Source organism: Myotis lucifugus, unplaced genomic scaffold, assembly GCF_000147115.1.
Source record: "Myotis lucifugus unplaced genomic scaffold, Myoluc2.0 scaffold_2307, whole genome shotgun sequence".
NCBI lineage: Eukaryota > Metazoa > Chordata > Mammalia > Chiroptera > Vespertilionidae > Myotis > Myotis lucifugus.
In genome coordinates this window covers 3795-18642 of record NW_005873355.1, presented here as the reverse complement: position 1 = coordinate 18642, position 14848 = coordinate 3795, and the positions used below count along the sequence as shown (strand labels likewise).

The 14848-nt window shown below is 37.7% G+C and overlaps 1 pseudogene; it reads left to right on the top strand.

Annotated features, from left to right (window-relative positions):
• Positions 1-8426: 8426 nt before the first annotated feature.
• On the top strand, positions 8427-11298 carry LOC102418240 (annotated as a pseudogene).
• The last annotated feature ends 3550 nt before the right edge of the window (positions 11299-14848 follow it).

Genomic DNA, 14848 nt, shown 5'->3' with positions numbered 1-14848 from the left:
TAACACATGGTCACTTCTGTCCATGTTCTGTTGGAAAGAAGAATCATAAGCTTTTTTAAAAATCCAATCATTAAAAAAAGATTAGATATTTATAGTAGAAAATCTGGCACATACAGGAAAATCTCATAAATCGCCCACTGATGATACTTTGATGTATGCATTTATATCATAGTTGAGATTGTACTATATATGTAGTTCTGCTTCTTCTTATCTCAGACTTTCTATTGTAAAGTATAATAAAAAGTTATGTAACTGTTGTTTTACATACTGAGTAATATTCCAAAATTTATATGAACAATAGTTTTCTGAACTATGTCCCTACTAAGATACATTAAAACTGCTTCTAATTATTTAATTACATTTTGCCACAATAAGCATCTTTATGTCTGAAATTACAAATCATAAATCTGGAGTAAAATTAAGTTTAAAGAGCTAGTTTCAACTCCAAAGGCATTTGAAAATCATTCCATTAGGTTGAATTATATGAAATTACTGATATTTGATGACATTTGACCTTAAAAATAACAATTTTATATTTTAGGTAAAATAAATCTATCAATAAATCTAAAATAAATAAAATCTATTTTAAAATCTAATTATGCCTTAATTTATCCTACCTCTTTAATGATGTCTGTTTCCTTCAGCATAAATATTATATGTTAAAATCAATTTCTTATTTGTTTGCTTTTCTATTTTGTTTAATTAGTTATATTCAACCATAAATTTCTTTAATTGAGTTTTACTATAAAAAACATAATATGACCTACGTTATTTTGTCAGGAGTTGGCAGGAGTGAATTATTTTTAGAAACAACTAATTTGAAACATTGAGAAAATTGGCATTTAAAATATTGATAAAATGAGGCTATTCTTTGAACATAAAGATTTAGAATCAATTTTTTAAAGTTTTTATGATCACAGTAGATAAGAAATGTGAACATGTCTTTTAAATTTGCTTAATTTTAATGTCCTAAGATTATTAAGCTGGTTATCCTTAATTGTCATTGTGGTATAAACAGGTATTTTGCTTTATTAATGTAAGCACTATTATTTTTATTTCTTTGTTTATATACTTATATTACTAATGTACTATAAAGAGGTGAAAACATGCAATTTATATTTTACTTATATTATCAAAGTAAGTTTAGAAAGAAATAGCTAAACTACATAGTGTTAACATAATTTTATGATTAGTGAAAATACCTCGATAAAAGTAACTATATATAGATTATTCAGTTATTTATTTATATATCATGTTTTACTTATTCCTTGAAAACAATTTTACAACAAGCAGATTTTCTCAGCACATACTTTTTATTATGGATTGCTACTAGGTTTGTTGGTAACAAATAAATGTAGCTTATTCTATTAAACTTAGAGGGATACTAAGGTGGAAAGAATTCTCAAGGCCTACCTTATGAATATCTATAGGCAATTGAAATAGAAGAAATTCAAATATATTGCTTACATTGACCTCTCATGGTGATATTTTGGGGGTATTTTAATAAAATGTAAGTATATAAAAAAGGCTTTGAGTAGTTTTATTTATAAGACTTATCTTAATTTAAAATGATAAGCTGTTCTATGATTACCATTACATATTTATTTGCATAGTACTATAGAGTTTTGAAAATAATGCACCATCTAATTGTTCATATGATCCCAGAAATGCTGTGAAGCTTCCTATACATCAGTTTTAGAAAAAGGGCACCTTAGATTTTTAGTTTAGTAGCCTAATTTTGCACTTGAGTAAACTGAGTCCGCAATGTGTTCACACTGTTGATGCTTCTGATTGTGGGAGGGTTAAGTTTACTGACCAATCTCTCAGATGCTTCCCATAGATTATCTCAGTAGTGGGATCATGCAGTAGAAAGTGGAATACTAGTAGGTTTGCAAGACAAAATATAGGACACCAATTAAATTTGAATTTTAGATAAACAATATTTGGAATACACTTATACTTAAAAAATATTCTTTGCTTATTTGAAATTCAAAATTAACTGGGTATTTTGCATTTTTATTTGCTGAAGCTGGTGACTCTAAAACTAGTCTTCAGGATAGAATGTTGAATAGTTTATATTTAAATCAATAAAATATTTTGTTTCAATGGTTCAGACAAAAGTCTGTTGAAATCCAGTATCCAATTCAATAGATGAGCCAGCTTTTAATAAAAAAAAAGTCTATTTGCAGAAGGAAAATACTGTTAATTTTGGGGTAACACCCTTGCTGTATCCTATATAATAAAAGGCTAATATGCAAATTGACCAAATGGTGGAACGACCAGTCGCTATGATGCACACTGACCACCAGGGAGCAGACGCTCAACACAGGAGCTTCCCCCTGGTGGTCAGTACACTCCCACATGGGGAACACAGCTCAGCCAGAAGCTGGGCTCATGGCTGGTGAGCACAGCAGCGGTGGCGAGAGCCTCTCCCACCTCCGAGGCAGCTCTAAGCTCTAAGGACCCCTCGAGGGATGTCCATCTACCAGCTTAGGCCCATTCCCCACCAGCAGGCAGACATCAATCAAGGGATCCCAAACTGCAAGAGGGTGCAGGCCAGGCTGAGGGGAACCCTCCCCCCCCCCCAGTGCACGAATGTCGTGCACTGAGCCGCTAGTAAATAAATAATAAAGTAACACTTTGAGATGCTCTTATCCATCTAACTGGCTAGTTAGAAATGAAACAAAAAATAAAGCCCCAAAGTGCTAATCTTGCCTAGTGGGAGCTTTGATGAAATGGTGAGGAGAAATCACAATTTACTCAGTGCTTACTATATTGCAGTCAAAAAATCTCTCTGATAAGAGCATTATTCTAATTTCAGAGATGACAAAGCAGAGGCGCCTGTCATGCAATAACTTGCCATTTGTTTCACTAAGGGTTGGAATGAGGTCTCCAAACTGAATTTGTTTGGATTCAAAAGCTCCTGGTCTTCTCCTTCACTATGCTGTTTAAAGAGAGAGAATGTGAAAAGGTTGCCTTCTCAACATTTATCCACTCACCTCTCCACACTCCCATTCTCTGATACCTTCTTTGCTATCAAAGTATTGGTTTTATTCAATTATCTGCCCTCAGGAGAGGCCCTTCTCCTAAACTCCAGGATGCACAGTCAGATAGTTTTAAACAACTATAGTTGGTTAAACCAGGATGGGCTCTGAGAACTGGTTTGCACGTATGAGTGTGTATCAGAATTACCTGGAGGGCTTGTTAAAACAGTGTTGAGCCTCACCCCGCATACCTGATTTAGTAGGTCTTGTGTGTGATAAGGAGTGTACTTTGAGAACCACTATTTTAGGATACTCTGCAACCAGTTGTGGCCACTGAGACGAAAGAAGGTTTCTGGGAACCATTTTCCCACTCTGAAAAGACAATACGTTTCATTATTATTTGAAATAATTTGTATCATGCTCTTCTAGTACTTGTAACCGAAGTCATCCTAGAGGATACAAAAAAATTAGAATTTATAATCCCAGTTATTATTTGTAAATTTGAGCTTCTCATGGTATACAGTCATAGCCTAGCAAATTCATAGATGTTGTATTAATACTTACATTCACAAACTATTTCACTATATACTGTATTTGAGGTAGCCATTGGAAACAGTCAAAATAAATAGAATTTATGACCTTATCACAACAAAAATTCTGCTTGGTAGACTATGCAGTGCATTGGACACATGCTGTGAAATGTGTATCTCTAAACCTCTGCTTTGTTTGTGCTGTTAAAGGGCTTTGGCACTAGGTGGCATATATATTTTATTTACTAGCTAAGCATTGCCAAGCGAGGGTCTCCAGGCATACTTTGCAGGCATTTAAAAACATAAACACTCGATATAGTTATTTTGATGAAAATATTCATTATTATTACATAGTTCACATAACCCATGCTTAAAATACATTAAATATGATGATGGCATTGGAAACAAGAATGCATGTACTCACACGGGAATGCTAGGCACTTTAGCTGAATAAAATGCTTGGCTTCAGATATTATCAGCTCTGTTCCTCTGTTTAGTTTTTATGCAAGAAGTACTGACAAGTGCTGTTCTCTCTGACTCCACTAACAACAGTGTCAAGGTTGGCTCTGTACTTAGCTACAGAGTCACATTTTTTTCTTTCCAATAACTAGTTTTTCCACTTACAGAAGTCTGTTCTTCTCTTCTGCTTACCTGATACAATGGAACGTTTTTGCCTTATACCATTCAGCCTCCAAAACTAACTCCACTCAGATTAACTCACAGAGAAGTGTGTGGCATCCTTTTAAGCTACTTGTCCCATGATTATTTTCTCCCCTATTTCATTTACTTCTGTTACCTTGGCCACCAAACGATTGCTTTTCCGAGGCAGCGTGCACATTCAATGTAATGCGTTTTCACTTATAATAGTACATTTTTAGGATCACTTTTTTTTTCACAAGTCATCAGAATGAATATTGCATGATGGAATTTAAGATAGTTTTGGATGCTTGTATTAACTTTAACCTGTTGGAACATGAGTTATAACTGCCTCCTCTGACTTAAAAATGGAATGACTGAATCCTGACATAACATTTTTGATTAATAGAACAAGCTGTTGGCACATCGACTTTCGATGTGATTTTCAGATATTTTAGAGTGGAGAATTCCATTTTTTTTAAAATTCAAAAGACAAATACCTTTTATCTAACTGGGCAAAGTGTTTGAAGTAATGCCAGTCATTGAATTGATATGAAATCAAGTGGAAGAATCGGCATTCTGTGATAGTTCCAACTGATTGCATCAAAAGTTCTTTTTTTTTTCTTTTAATTGGCAATCGGTAATACCTTTCATACAGTTTGGCTTAATCTAGGTTTGTAGACAGTCTCTCTAAAGGCAGCGGAAGTACATTATAACGGACTGTCCCTCCTTTGAAGGACCACTCCCCTGACCACCTCTGAGTTGATTCCCGGAGAGATGGATTTCGCTGACTCCCACAGGCTGCCTCCTTTCTGACTCAGTAGTTTTCCTCAGGAGACAGTGACATTGTTTGGCAGACCTAGGAATTGGCTATGACTTCTCTACGATGAACTTACGTTTTTAATGTTTTTCTTAAAATAAAATGTAGGTATTGTGGTGGGTTTAGGACACTGACAAGTATTGAGTAAACATATATTACAAAATTGCTTAATTTATATTTAGTAATTCTGTGAAGTAGATGGTTTATCTAGATTTTCTAAATTATAAGACTTAGAGTCAAAGGGTTTTAAACCCAAAGTCACATGATCAATATAGCCTGTGCATCAGATTGATTGCATACCTAACTCCAAAATGTGTAAAAGCCTTTTAGTGGGTTCCAAGTTGTTTTTCAAATCCTGCAAGTAGGTTGAGGAAATCCCCTCAGATTTTCCTCTAAGAAAATCCAGTGAATTTTTTCCGTGTCTTAGAGAAGGAATAGGTATTGCCTTAGTGGATATGTGCTCATCCACTCTTACAACGTGGGTGCAATCATATTAAAATAAGCATGGAATGAAGTTAAAGCCTTTAAATTGCAATGATGGTGGCAAAGGAGGAAAAATTAGGAGAGAGTTTATATAATATACTAGAGGCCTGGTGCATGAGAGAGTTTATATAATATACTAACTGGCCGCTGCACTCACCAGCTGTGAGCCCGGCTTCGGGCTGAGCAGTGTTCCCCCTGTGGGAGTGCACTGACCACCAGGGGGCAGCTCCTGCGTTGAGCATATGCCTCCTGGTGTCAGTGCGCATCATAGCTACCAGTCGTTCCACTGTTCAGTCGATTTGCATAGTAGGGTTTTATTACATAGGTTACTCAGATGAGTGAGAATGGAAATTTATGAAATGACAGGATGATCTTGCATTTAAAATTCTTAGATCTTCTATTAGCATCACTGTTGTCATGATGCCTTCCCTGCCCCTCTCCTAAGATTCCAGCAACACAAGATACACCATGGAAAACTGTGCATATTCTAGTAAAGGCATGGATTGAAATATGATTTTAAATCTTGGCTGGAAGAGATCCAATTCAGCCCTCTCATTTTCCAAATGTAGACTAAAGCTTAGAATGGTGGTATGACCTGATTTAGACCACAGTTATAAGTAGTTGAAGAACAGGAACTAGACTCCCAGCCTCCTAACACTCACTCCAGTCTTCTTTCACAACGAGGGGGACTTACTTCACCAAGGATTCAACACCCAGTGCTCTTCTAGGGGACTCTTTTGCACCAGAGTCCATAAGTTTCAATATCAAACTGCATTTTCACAACTGACCCCCATTTCTTAATCCAATAAAATACCTTTCTTTTTTATTTTTAAAAAATGTGTTTTTGTTGATTTTAGAAAGAGAGAAAGGGAGAGGGAAAGAAACAATAACATCTATGAGAGAGACATCAATCAGCTGTCTCCTACGCCCCCTTACTAGGGGTTGAGTCTACAACCTGGGCATGTGCCCTGACCAGGAATCGAACCTGGGACCTCTTGGTTCATGGATTGATGCTCAGCCACTGAGCCACCACCTGGGCTAAAATCCCTCTCTTGCTGCTGTGAAAAATACTACATATATGACCACCTGATTTGGGAACTATTTAAGATGTCGTCTTTTTAAAAAATCATTCTACATTTAATGTATCCTGTTGGCTGCCTCAGATCTCTGTCAAGAGTGCTTCTTTGGTTTCCAAAGGCTTTTAGGTAGTTATTAAAATTCCCTCTATATTTAAAGTAAGAACCAAAATTATATTTGGTCAAAAGAAGAGAAGATTTCTTCAAGCTTTTGTTTGAGAATAGGCTTCTGTCTGCGATAAATATACATACACTTTCAGCTTCTTGAGAGAAGTACCCTTTGTGGAGCCTAAATGACTTATGAGTGCAGCTTATAAGCTATGTACCTTGTGAGGGCTGCTGCCCAGTTTATTGACGGCATTTTATTGTATTGATCAGGGAACACGACTTAGCTGCTTTGAGTGCACTGTGGTACTTTCCAGGTTGGTATAAACTCTTTATTTTTCTTCTGATTTCTCTTGTCATCATCCATCATTTTTCACTTTTGAGGCAGGCACAACACTTCCATGGTTTGATCTCATGCCCATGCTTTTTAGTTTAGAAATATTACTCTGAGCTAGAAATGTTTCATCTTTTTAATGAGCATCCTTATCTTCATTAGGGTGAGAGCACATATTCCTAAATGCTCTGCTATTTTTTACTGGAATGACAATGTGTTCTAATGCAGAGGCCAGGAGAGTCACTGAAAAGGGATTCTGTCTGTTGGCACCATTGATTAAAATAAGCTGATTTCATCCAATTTGTTATTGGTGATGGTGGAAATTTAATGTGTCAGGCTTCTCAGTTAAAGAGGTTCTAGAGACTTACCATACTTTTTCTTATAATTTATCTCAGGGAGATTTTTGCTTGCAAAAACATCAAAGTGTTGGATTAGAAAAGAAAAGTCCCTGTGGGGTTTATAATGCATCCATTGAACACAGCCAACTATTGGTTTAGAGCTCCATCGGTGCCTAAAATAGTAGATTTAGAGATTCTTGACCCCTCAGACTTGATTCTCACCCTCCCTCTTTTACCACTTTTTTCTTTCCTTAATAAATATATATTTTTAATTCTTTATTTCCTTATTTTCCTCCTTTTATTTTTACTTCTTCCCCACTTCCTCTCAGCTACCTGATTTGAGCCTCAGCAGGTGTCAGTGACATTTCTTTTAAATTGGGTTATCTGTTGTAAGTCATGATGAGCTTATATTATACAGCAGGGTAGTTTTAAAGTGGCAGTTGGGTGAATATTTAGAAAACAACTATTAGAGGCACCTAGGATGCTCTTGCCTAAGGAGTTCAGGCCGGGATTTTTTGCAAATCCTTTTAGTAAGCTCTTCAGATGTGGTTACCTCAGAGTGTCATTCATTGCTAATTGCCTATTGAGCTGATTCCACCCTTTTTCTAACAGAAGTCCTAGTGGCTGATTTTAAATCCCACCACCTCTGACCCAGCCAGCCCCTGACCATTCATCCACTATTCAGCTACACCCAACAGCCTCCCCAGCAAGCTCTCTGGAAGTTTGTCCAACTAGTTCCTGTGTAGTTTTGTTTTATAATTCTTTATTGTTGAAATTATTACCTATGTCCCCTTTTTTCCCTCATTGACCCCCTCTATCCTACCCCCTAACCTTCTACCCCAGGCCTTCAGCACCCTATTGTCTGTGTCCATGGGTTATGCATATATGCATACAAGGTCTTTGGTTGATTACCTCCCACCCTCCCCCGCCATCCCTCAGAGATTTCGCACTCTGTTCCAAGCTTCCATGTCTCTGGATCCACTCCGTTCATCAGTTTATTTTGTTACTTAGATTCCACATATGAGTGTGATCCTGTGATACTTATCTTTCTCTGACTGACTTACTTCACTTAGCATGATACTCTCCAGGTCCTCTGTAGTTTTAAATGGAGATAGACGACATGATATGGATGACCTTGCAGTCACACGTAAACACTTCTAAGAGTTACCAAAATGTCATCAAACTTTATTCTAAATAATTTTGAAGTTATTTTATACGTTCCTCACAGGTGTGTCTCTTTCATTTATCTAGTTTTCTTCCTGGAGTTTTTCTGGTTCTTTGCCAAATTCTTGTTGTTTGATGAATTTCTAGACATTACAATAAAAGCTGGGATGAATTGGATGACTCAGCAGTCACCATCCTAGCTGAGAGAGAAGTTACATTTTAAAGGAGAAAGAGATAAAATTTTTTATTCCGTCATGTATATGGCTGAAAAAGGAAGAGGATCTGTTAGGAACAGCTTGTCAGCATGGGGTTATGATTTACCAAAAGGTGTCAGTGTGAATAATCGCATTTTGGCTTACTATTTTCTCCTATCAGACAAAATAATCTGTTTCCAAAAGATCATGATACTTTAATGCCAATAAAGATCTTTAATTCAGGAGCTAATAATCAATGAGTACTCAACTAATTACTTTAATAGTGAAAGTTAGTGAGATGGCAAGCCCCCTCCCTGCTGGCATCACCATAACCACACCTCAGGTTCTGTAATCTCACTTGCTTCTGTTTCTATTCCAGCAGGCTCCACTGCTGGTCAAGCTTCTGCTGTCTCAGGTTACGGCCCTCCTCCCCAGACTGCAACAGATACCCGGAAGCTTAACATATAACATAGAAAGAATGTCCAGAATGTATGTATATGCCATATATGGGAGACAAAGAGCCTGGAAGAACATAAAATGCCAAACCCCGCTTTGTTCGGGGCTCAGCCTCTGGAGAGGACTCCGCTAAGCAGGCACAAGTGCAATTAGACAGTCCTTTTCTGAACCTCTGAGTGCGTTTGGTTTGTGGCTTTCCGCCAGCCTGATTTCTGTCATAACATTAGCATTTTGCCTTTCTCTCAAAAGAAAACTATAAGTTTTAACTGTGCTTCTTATATTTCACATAAAATAGAGAATCTAATGGAAATTTTGAAGGAAGAAAAGCGATGGCTCTTCCCAGTAAGCTACTTTGGGAAAAGGAAGTTGACAAAAATAGCATAATGAATTCCTAAACATTTATGACTTAAGCATCAAAATTTATGGAATGATTTGACATGATAGTTTGCTTTAAAAAGAACATTGAGTACTTGAATATATATATATATATATATATATATAGAGAGAGAGAGAGAGAGAGAGAGAGAGAGAGAGAGAGGCCCAATGCATGAAATTCATGCAAGAGTAGGCCTTCCTTCCCCTGGCTGCCGCACCAGCTTCCCTCTGGCACCCGGGACCCGGGCTTCCCTCGCAGCCCTGGCTTCGTCTGGAAGGACATCGGTCTAATTAGAATATTACGCTTTTATTATTATAGATTCATTCCTAAGAATTGAGGAGAGGCAGAAGAAATACTATAAACAGAATAGAAATAAAAATCTACATCTAGTCTGAGCCAAAATATTTTGTTTCGTAACCTAAACGTACCAGGTCATTATGACTGACACTTTTATATATAGCCCCAGAATTATTACACTTACACAATAAATATAAAATTAGCCCTGGCTGGTTGGCTCAGTTGGTTGGGCCCTTGTCCCATGCCCCAAAATGTTGCCTGTTCAATTCCTAGTCAGGGCACATGTCCCTATTGGGGGCTAGATCCCTAGCGTGTGTGTGTGGGAGGGGGTATGCAGGAGGCAGTTCTGCTCTCACATCGACATTTTTGTTTGTTTGTTTTCTCTCTCCATTCCTTTATCTCTAAAAACTAATTTTAAAAAAAAACATTAAAAAATAAATATAAAATTAGTAATAAATTCTTAAGTGTAATATAATTCTACTAAAAATTCCACACAAAACTTGAATATTAAAGAAAATTTTAGGAGTCTCAGCGCGCCTTCCAGCCCGGCCACTTCCCTGCGATCGGATTCTCAGGCTTCCCTCGCTGCACGGCCCCCAAACGCCAGTCCTCGCTAGTGCCTCCAGTCCCCAAGCCGGAGAGGTAGCTGACCCCTCAGGACGTGCCAAAGGGAGGAAGAGAACAGCAAGAGGCGATTGAACAAATTGATGAAGAACAAAATGAAATAGACAGACTTAATGAACAAGCCAGTGAGGAGATTTTGAAAGTAGAACAAAAATATAACAAACTCCACCAACCATTTTTTCAGAAGAGGTCAGAATTGATCGCCAAAATCCCAAATTTTGGGGTAACAACATTTGTCAACCATCCACAAGTGTCTGCACTGCTTGGGTAAGAGGATGAAGAGGCACTGCATTATTTGACAAGAGTTGAAGTGACAGAATTTGAAGATATTAAATCAGGTTACAGAATAGATTTTTATTTTGATGAAAATCCTTACTTTGAAAATAAAGTTCTCTCCAAAGAGTTTCATCTGAATGAGAGTGGTGATCCATCTTCAAAGTCCACTGAAATCAAATGGAAATCTGGAAAGGATTTGACGAAACGTTCAAGTCAAACACAAAATACAGCCAGCAGGAAGAGACAGCATAAGGAACCAGAAAGCTTCTTTCCCTGGTTCACTGACCATTCAGATGCAGGTGCAGATCGGTTGGGAGAAGTCATCAAAGATGACATTTGGCCAAGTCCATTACAGTACTACTTGGTTCCTGACATGGATGATGAAGAAGGGGAAGGAGAAGAAGATGATGATGATGATGAAGGAGAGGAAGGATTGGAAGATATTGATGAAGAAGGGGATGAGGATGAAGGTGAAGAAGATGAAGATGATGATGAGGGGGAAGAAGGAGAGGAAGATGAAGGAGAAGATGACTAATGAACACTGATGGATTCCAACCTTTTTTAATTTTCTCCAGTCCCTGGGAGCAAGTTTCAGTCTTTTTTTTTCTTTTTCTCCCCCCGCCCCCACTTGGGCTCAGTCGCCATGTTTTTGAGGTCTCTTTTCTCTCCTTTACACCATGATTCTCACCTTATTTGGGGGGGGATGTACCTTGAGCAGAATACAGTGGGAAAAGAATCTTTGCCCCTTTCTGTTCCAAATTCATTTTTATCCCTTCCTGTCTCAAGAAAATCTTAATGGAATAAGCACCACCATGCTCTGTGGGAAAAAAAGAAAAACCTTCTACTCTTTTAGCTCTGCTGGGAGCTGGAGGTGGCCAGGCCCCTGTGTAGTAGTGCATAGAATTCTAGCTTTTTTTCCTCCTTTCTCTGTATATTGGGCTCAGAGATTATACTGTGTCTCTATGTGAATATGGACAGTTAGCATTTACCAACATGTATCTGTCTACTTTCTCTTGTTTAAAAAAATTAAAAAAACTTAAAAAGGGGGGGTTATAGAAGGTCAGCAAAGGGTGGGTTTGAGATGTTTGGGTGGGTTAAGTGGGCATTTTGACAACATGGCTTCTCCTTTGGCATGTTTAATTGTGATGTTTAATGGACATCCTTCAGTCTAAGATGACACTTTTAAAATAAAATTCTCTCCTAATGATGACTTGAGCCCTGCCACTCGATGGGAGAATCAGCAGAACCTGTAGGATCTTATTCGGAACTGACATTTCTCTATTGTAATTTTGTTCTGTTTATTTCTAAATTTTCTTTTTGTTTCACTGGAAAGGAAAGATAATGCTCAGTTTTAAACGTTAAAAGTGTACAAGTTGCTTTGTTACAATAAAACTAAATGTGTACACACACACAAAAAAATTTTTTAGAAGGGATTACTTAGAATTCCAACCTCCCTATCCAGGAAACCTAAAATCCCGTGTTTTAAAATATTCCAAAAGAATATACTTTTGTTGATTTTTTAAATCTTTATTATTGAAAATATTACATATGTCCCCTTTATTCTCCCATTGGCCCCTTATAGCCCTCCCCCACCCCCTGTCCCAGGCCTTCACCACCCATTATCTGTGTCCATGGGTTATGCATATATGCATACAAGTTCTTTGGTTGATCTCTTCCCACCCACCCACCTTGCCTTCCCTCTGAAATTCAACAGTCTTTTCCATGATTCTATGTCTCTGGATCTATTTTGTTCAACAGTTTATTTTGTTCATTAGATTCCACATATGAGTGAGATCATGTGATACTTGTCTTTCTCTAACTGACTTATTTCTCTTAGCATAATACTCTCCAGGTCCCTTCATGCTGTTTCAAAGGGTAAGAAGTCCTTATTTTTTATTGCTAATAGTATCCATGGTGCAAATGTAGCATAGCTTTTTTATCCACTCATCTACTGATGGACACTTGGGCTGTTTTCAGAAATTAGCTACTGTAAATTGAGCAGTTATGAAAATAGGGGTGCATACATTTTTCTCATTGGTGTTTCAGGTTACTTAGGATTATTCCTAGAAGTGGGATCACTAGGTCAAATGGCAGTTTCATATTTAACTTTTTGAGGAAACTCCATACTATTTTCCATAATGGCTGCACCAGAGTATACTTTTCAATCAGAACTCTGGAACAGCCCTAACGTAAGAGGTAGCATGTGTTAAAAGTGGAAGTGAGCAGTGAGAAGATCTGAAGGTGAATTGAAGAGATCTTGTGGGAAAGTTAGGCCAGTTTCCCCTCTTGGTTATAGCCCTGGTGATTACCATTAGTCAAGCTCACTTAATAAAGAGAGTGAGCGTCTATAATTGCCATTAATGCATTGGAGCTAAAGAAAAAGGAGAAATACTACTGCAAAAAATTTCTCCTGTTTCTCAGGACTAGGAGCTCTTTATACACCCACTAAATCTCTTGCAAGAGATCTTGCAACAAATCTCAAATTTGTTTCTAAGGTCAGGAATTTTTATTTGAAATACAGAATTCTAGACCAAATGTTGGTACTAGTCAACCTAGACCCAGTGGTTCTCAGCTCTCTATGTGTATTTGACTCATGTGGAAAGAATTAAAAAGACGGATGCCTGGACCCCACTTGCAGATATCCTGATTTAATTAGCCTGGAGTGAAGCCCAAGCATTGGTATTTTTAAGAGCTTTCCAAATAACAGAAAGAGTACTGGTTGTTGTCATGGCAGGGTACAGATAAATCTCCTGCCAATAACAATTATTAAGCTGGACAAAATAGAAAAGACAAGTATTTGAAGGCACTGAAGAACAACTAACATTGGGAGGGGATAAATGAGAAAGAAATGATTCTTAAAAGAAGAAAAAATACTAGGAAAGTTAAATACGTAACAAACTTTTCCCCAAAGACACCCCTCGGATCCTCTGGGTACAGGTGCAATAAGCAGCAATCTCACTCAGCCAAGGAAATCAGAGAGCAGTGCTGGAGTGTGCCAGGGGAGCTAAAAGTTAAGGAGGAAAATGTCAGGAGAAGCCACAGAGAAGGGAATCCCAAATTTTGCATACAATTTCTTTCAAATAGCTGATTCCCTAACTGCACATATTTAGGTTACCCTCCAAAGAACTTAGCAGAAAACTATACTTTGGAGGATGAAAAGCTGTACAAAAACTTTAGCAGCTTCTACATGTATGACAACAGAGTTTGCAGTTCATGTCCTGCCAAGATCCAAGGGCTTGGTAAAAAGGTTCAGCTTTTCTTTAAAACCTCAGACGTACTATGGCAGAGGACAATGGGTGAAAATAAATACTATCAGCCCTGACCTCTGCAGTGTCAAAGTGATATGCAGCTACTCTTTTTTTCTTGCCAAAGGGAACTGTATGTTTGTAGGTATGTAACTTCTTCTAGAGGCTCTGCATGTTTTTATCTACAATGTCATCATGCATTCAAAAATTAAGGAGAAAATTTTATTCTCATCAATTTGTAGTAAAATGGAATGGGATTTATTCTGTCAACTGAAACAGCAGAAACAGGTGGACAACAGAGAAGCAACAGCACTCAAGGCATTGACTATCCGTCAAAGAAGGACAGCATTCCATGAGATAGGAAACCAGTGACTTACACCCTCTGATTCAACCGGTCATTGTTTAGAGAAAGTTTCCAAGTCAAGGTCCAGGGAGGACAGACCTAAATGAAGTACAGCGGACTTCTTAAGTTGAAGAGACTTTACTATGATTCCAGGGAAGCCATGACAGCAAGAGTTCACAGAACAGAGAGCAAGATAGGAGAGAGCTGCAAAGAGATAACTCATTTTTGGATCATCCCCAGAATATGGAGCAGGGTTCTGATCAGTGCATGTACCTGGGGACATTCCTTGAGGCCAGAAGAGAAACACCATAAAGGATGAGAAGGAACAGTGGCTAAATATCTCACGCGGCCAACAAGAGCGACTGTTCCCTATAGAGAGATTTGAAAGCCCCGTAATGCATGGAGCATTGGTTACAGTGCTAAGAATAGAATTGCTTCAGTCCTGGAGAAAATTAACCCAGAAATAATTGCTACTCTGGTCTTGCCTAAGTAAGCAGAAAGGCAGAAGACAAATATATCAAGTTGTTTCAAAGTAATTTTATTACCTCCCAGAACAAACTCCAAGAA